This window comes from Mastomys coucha, unplaced genomic scaffold (genome assembly GCF_008632895.1).
Source record: "Mastomys coucha isolate ucsf_1 unplaced genomic scaffold, UCSF_Mcou_1 pScaffold15, whole genome shotgun sequence".
NCBI classification, from domain to species: Eukaryota; Metazoa; Chordata; class Mammalia; order Rodentia; family Muridae; genus Mastomys; species Mastomys coucha.
The window spans coordinates 97,065,077-97,071,598 of record NW_022196897.1 but is presented as its reverse complement, the minus strand read 5'-3'; the positions used below and the strand labels follow the sequence as shown (position 1 = coordinate 97,071,598).

Below are 6,522 nucleotides of genomic sequence, written 5' to 3'. Positions count from 1 at the left end.
CCACCTCCAGGCTTATTTATGTCTTTCTTAAAGTCCTGTATCATCAACACGGTAAGTGATTTTAGATCTCTATCTTGCTTTTCCGGTATGATGGTGTGTCCAGGACTTGCTATGGTGGGAGAATTGAGTTCTGATGATGGCAAGTAACCTTGGTTTGTTTTGTTTATTTTCTTACGCTTGTTCCCCCCGACCCCCGTCATCTGGTTATCTCTAGTGCTACCTGCCCTGGCTATATCTGATTTGAGCCAGTCCTTCCTGTGATCCTGGTTGTGGCAGAACTCCTCAGAGTCAAGCTGTCTCTGTGATCCTGTGATTCTGGGATCCTGTGACCCTGGGCTTGTTAGAGCACCTGGGAGTGCAGCAGCTTCCTCTGGATGGTGTGGGACTGGCTATGGAGCCTGGGCCCAAGATCTGCTCAGGACACCAGCCCAGAGAGACCGGAAGGAACCCAAGCCACTCTGATGGTGGAGTTCCTGTATGCCTGGTCCTGCTGGTCCCAGTTACTCCTGGTGTTGGGACAGATGTTGTATCCTCCTCATCTCTGGTCCTGAGAGTGTCAGAGTGCCTGGGAGTGGAGCTTCCTCTGGGTGTTGTGGGACTGGCTGCAGAGCTTGCACCCAAGGTCCACTCAGGACACTGCCCAGAGAGACCAGAAGGCAAATATTTTCTTTTTATATCTCTAATTTTCTCTCATTTCTGTAATCTTCACCTTCATTTTCTTTCTCTCTCCTGTTTTTGGAGACTCTATCCTTCCCTTTCTTTGGAGGCCTTATTCTTTATGTATATTTATTAATTTAATTTAAGTTATTTAAAGTCTTTACAAAATTTCTAAACTGTGAATAGGGAGAAAGTGTCTTTAACAAATAATGTTGGAAGAATTGGATATTTATATGCATACATCCATAACTTGATTTCTATCTCTCTCTCCCATTGTCAGCATAAAAACAAACTCATAATTGACAAGAAAGTATAAATTTTCTAAGCCTAGAAACTTTGAAACTATTAGAGAAAGCATGTAAAAACAATTTAATATATAGGCAAAAACAGTGACTTCCTGAGCAGGGCTCCCTTACCTTGGGAAACAATAGCAAGAATGGACAATGGGATCATATCAAATGAACAAACTTTAACACAGTAAAGGAAATTATAATTGGGTTAAAATGCTTTGGTGGATACTTGTGAAATAAGATCAATAATCAGAATATATAAAGACCATAAACAACTTGAATACAGGGAGAATTCATAATTCCAACAGTAAGTGAGGAATGAACAGAACAGATACTTTGAAATAGAAATATAAATGGCTAACAAGGACATAAAAAGATGTTCAACATTTTTAGCCATTAGGAAAAACAAATCAAAAGTACATTGAAATCCTCTCAATTCAGTCAAAATGACTATTATCAAGGGAAACAAAAGCAAAGTAATAAAATATGGTAAAGAGGGGGTAAAAATGAATCTTTATCCACTACTAGAAAAGGACATTGTTTTAGCAACTGGCAATCAGGATAAGATGGATCTATATCTTCATTTATTTTTAACAGTTTATTCTGAGTTAAAGTTCCAGTAACTTTTCCAAACTGATCTTGACCTCATGATCCTTCTGTTTATATTTCTCAAGTAGCTGGTGATTACAGACACATCACTACATCCCATGTAGGTAGTTTTTGTTAGGTTGCAGAGTTGATGATGATAATGATGATGATGATGATGATGATGATGATGATGATGATGATGATGATGATGATGATGATAATGATGGTGGTGGTGGTGGTGGTGGTGGTTGGGGTGGTAGTGATGATGATTTAGACAGAGGTCCCATTTATAATTTATATAACCTAGGAAAAGTTAGTGCATTTTTGTTGTTATTGTCCTAACATTTTTATTTATTTATACTATCATTATTTTTATACCATTCGTGTGGCCCTCATGTTAATCTTCTTCCTCCCGTTTCTTAAAAATAGAGTTTACTCATATAGTATATCCTGATTACACTTTCCTCTCCCTGTAACTCTCTGAGTTCCTCATTCCTCTCCTCTTTTGTGTCTCATTAGAAAGGGATGGAATTCTAAGATATAACAACAAAACGTAACAGAATAAAATAGAATAAAGTAAAAAGCCAGGAACATTGAAGTCAGACAAAGCAAACCAACAAAGGAAAAAAGCACTAAGAGAAGGCTCAAGAGTCAAGGACACACTCACACACTCAGGAATCTCATAAAAACACTAAACCAAAAGCTATAATATATACACAGAGGATCTGGTGCAGATCTAGGTAGGATCTGGTGCAGATCTGTGCAGGCCCTGTGATTGCTGCTTCACTTTTTATGAATTCATATGATCAGTTTACCTAGAGGGTCTTGCTTTCCTGGTACTCTCAATCCCCTCTGTCTCCCCAACTCTTTCTGCCTTCTCTTTCATGAGGTTCCCTAAGCTTTGAGAGGAGGGATTTGATTTGAAATTGTGTTTTACAAGGTCTCGTTTTCTGCATAATTACCTGGCTGTGCATCTCTGTATTTGTTCCCATCTACTGCAGGAGGAAATTTCTCTGATGATGGCTGATAAGGCACTGGTCTATGAGTATAGTATAATATCTCTAGGAGTGATTTCATTATTACTTTTGATTATCATGTAGTATTTGGTTTTAGCCTTGGTTTCTGGGATGTCTAGTCTCTGGTTCCTGACACAAACAGTGTCAGAAATAGATTCCACTTCATGGAGTGGGTCTTAAGTCAAATTAGACACTAGTTATTCCCTCAAGTTTTATTCCACAATTGCCCTATCATAATTTGCATGCAGGATAGCATTGTATATCAAAGGTTTTGTGCGTTGAATGGGCTTATGTTTCTTTTTTGGTAGCTTGCAGGGTATCTACCTATATCAAAGCTACTAGAAAATGGAGGTGAAGGTTCTATGTAGGCACCAACTTTACCTCCCTGTCTTTGGCAATGGGGCCCTGCTGTCAGTTTGCAGAGAACAATCAATTGTCTTGGCAATAGCCTACATTTTTTGGAGATTTCCGTGGTACTTTTTGATGAATAACTCTGTTGGATGCAACTCAATCCCAGTCCTGTAGCTACTTATGGAGACAAGAGATTGCCAGATGGGACTCTGTCTCTGCAGAAATTATTTTTAAGTTAAGTTATTTACCTGTGAAAAATTTATACATGTATATAATACATCCTAGGTATGCACATTGCTCCATCATTTCTATTTATTTATATTTTAAAAATTTATTACTGATACAATTTTATAAATTACTTTTTTGTTTTAATATCAGGGTAATGTCTTTTTAGAGTGATTTGAGGTATGTTTCCTTCTCTTAAATGTTCTATTTGAGTTTTATAGGAATAATGTGATTTATTCCTCAAAAGTATTTTCTTGGCTTGCTGGCAGCAGGAACATCTAGCTCTGCCTGCATTCCCAGAGGCCTGCCAACATTTGGAGCAACCAGGTAGGACTCTGCCCCTGGACCCTTGCCAGTCAGATCTCTGTAGGCACATCCAGTAACAGGGAACTGCACCCTGTTCCCCACTCACAACTCTGCCTACAGTTCCAGAGACATGATGGTGCCAGGAACATCTCAGATAGATCCCTCCAACCAAATTTTCTTCCTGCCTGGTTTCCTTGGGGCACATCCAACAGAGGTTAGCTGTGCTAACCTCTAGCTTCATTGTCTATCCTGTATTACTGGAGGCCTGCAGGCACCAGGAACAACCAATAGAGACACCTTCTCCCCAGTATGCTGCCTGCCAGTTTCCCCTGTGTCATGCCTAGAAATGATTATCTATGCCATGTCCCCCGAGGCCCATAACTCTGCTTAAATTCTTAGAGATCTCCCAGCATCAGTGAAAACCAGGTAGGACTGCCCTAGGCAGGTCTCCTTAGGCACACCCAGAAGCAGCTAACTGCACCCTGTTCCCTGTACTCCATTTCCAGGTTCATGACTCTGCCTGCATTCGCAGAGGCCTGCAGGCACCAAGAACTGCCAAATAAAAATCCTCCTGCTAATCTTCTGCCTGCCAAGTTTCCCAAAGACACACCCAGAAGCAATAAACTGCATTTACCACCACTTTGCTTCATTTCCAGCCCACAACTCTGCCTGCATTCCTGGTGTACTGTCAGCACCAGAGACAACTAGACAGCTAAAGGGCAGCATAAGAACAGAATTACTATGAGCTAGGGCACAAACAGAGCCTGGCCTGGCTATCCAAACAAGCCAAAACCACAAGAGAATGAACATAAATCCATTCTTATAAAGATGATATAGATCTTTAAAATAAAAAAGAATAAGTCTCTTAAAGATGTACAATCAAACAGGTGAAGGAAATGAATAAAACAGCTCAAGACATAAAAATGGAAATAAAAACAATATAGAAAACATTAACTGAGGCAATCCTAGAGATGGAAAATCTAGAATAGAGAACAGGAACTACAGAAAAAAAAAGAGAGACAGAAGAGAGAATATCAAGTATAGAAAATGCAATAGAAGAACATTGTATTATACATTGTAGAAAACATTGATCAAAGAAAGATTAATTTAAAATATTCTTCTCACAAACCATCTGGAAATCAGGGACACTATGAAATGACCAAACCTAAGAATAATAGGACTAGATGAAGGAAAATATTCTCAGCTCCAAGGCCAAGAAAGTATTTTCAACAAAATCATAGAAGAAAATTTCCCCAGCTTTAATGTAAAGATACCTATAAACATACAAGAAATTTACAGAACACCAAATAGATTGAATCAGAAAAGAAAATCCACTGGCCATATAATAATAATCAATCACTGAATGTACAGAACAACAACAACAAAAAAGAATATTAAAAGCTGCAAAAGAAAAAGGCCAAGTAACATATAGATGCATACCTATCAGAATTATACTTTTCAACAGAGACCCTAAAAGCTCGAGGGGTCTAGATAGATGCCTTGCAGCCTCTAAGAAGATGTAACCTAGATTATAATACCCAGCAAAACTTTCAATCACTATAGATGAGGAAAACAAAGAAATCCCAAGACATAACCAAATTTAAACAATATCTATCCACAAATTCAGCCCTATGGAAAATACTAGAAGAAAAGCTCCAACCCAAAGAAGTTAATAATAGCCAAGAAAACACAGGAAGTATATAATTCTATACCAGCAGAAACTAGATAAGGGAAGTGTACACACACATGCACACACACACACAAACACACACACACTAACATGACCAACATTAAGATAACAGGAACTAACAGTCATTGGTCATTAATATCTCTTAACATCAATGGACTCAGTTCTCCAATAGAAGATCCAGGCTAAAAGAATGAATGTGAAAACAGGATCCATCATTCTTCTGCTTATAAGAAATATACCTTAGTAACAAAGATAGATATTACCTCAATGTAAAGAGCTAAAAGAAGGTTTTCCAAGAAAATGGACCCAAGAAAAAAGCTGGAGTAGTCATTCTCATGTCTAATAAAATAGACTTTCAACAAATTAATCAAAAGAGATGAGAAAAGACACTTCATAGCCACCAAAGGAAAAAATCCAAGATGACATCTCAATGCTGATTCCTACACTCCAAATGTAAGGGCACCCAAATTCATAAAAGAAACATCACTAAAGCTTAAATCACACCAAACCCCACACATTAATAGTGTAAAATTTCAACACGCCACTCTCACCAATAGACAGGTCATCAAAACAAAAAATAAACAGAAATAATGAAACTAACAGAGGTTATAAATCAAATGGACCTAACAGATATCTATAGAATATTTCACCCAGTGGCTGATGAGATAGTTCAGTGGGTAAGAGCACTGACTGCTCTTCCGAAGGTCATGAGTTCAAACCCCAGCAACCACATGGTGGCTCACAACCACCCATAATGAAATCTGGTACCCTCTTCTATGTACTCATTTATAATAATAAATAAAAATTTTAAAAAAGAATATTTTACCCAAATACAAAAAATATACCTTCTTAGCACCACATAGAACTTTCCCCCAAATTGAGTATATAAACAATGACAACTCAAGTCTCAGCAGATATAAGAAATTTGAAATAACTCCTTCTTTCTTATCAGGTCACCATGGATTAATGATGAACTACTACAACAACAGAAACAACAGAGGGCCTACATACTCATGGAAACTGAATAACTCTTTACTAAATGACTACTGGGTCAGGGAAGAAAAAAAGATATTTGAGACTTTTGAGACTTCAATGAAAATTGAGGCATAGCAAACACAAACTTATGAGACACAATGATAGTAGTGCTATGAGCAAAGATTATAGCACTAAGTGTCTTCATAAATAAATATGGAGAGATCTCATATGAGCAATTTAAAAGCATACCTGAAACCTTTAGAACAAAAAGAAGTAATCACACCAAGAGGAGTAAAAGGTAGGAACTAATCCAAATCAGTGTTGAAATTCATCAATTAGAAACAAAGAGAACACTTCAAAGAATCAACAAAACAAGAGCTGATTCTTTGAGAAAATGAACAAGATGAATACAGCCTAAGTCAAA

At 37.7% G+C, this 6,522-nt stretch overlaps 1 pseudogene across 1 annotated transcript in view; it reads left to right on the top strand.

Annotated features, from left to right (window-relative positions):
- Nucleotides 1-3,996, top strand: part of LOC116091766 — a 12,196-nt pseudogene extending 8,200 nt beyond the window's left edge. Inside the window, exon 2 of the transcript XR_004119085.1 lies at nt 3,940-3,996. The product of XR_004119085.1 is annotated as an rRNA-processing protein FCF1 homolog pseudogene (transcript). The remainder of the gene's footprint in view (nt 1-3,939) is intronic.
- The last annotated feature ends 2,526 nt before the right edge of the window (nt 3,997-6,522 follow it).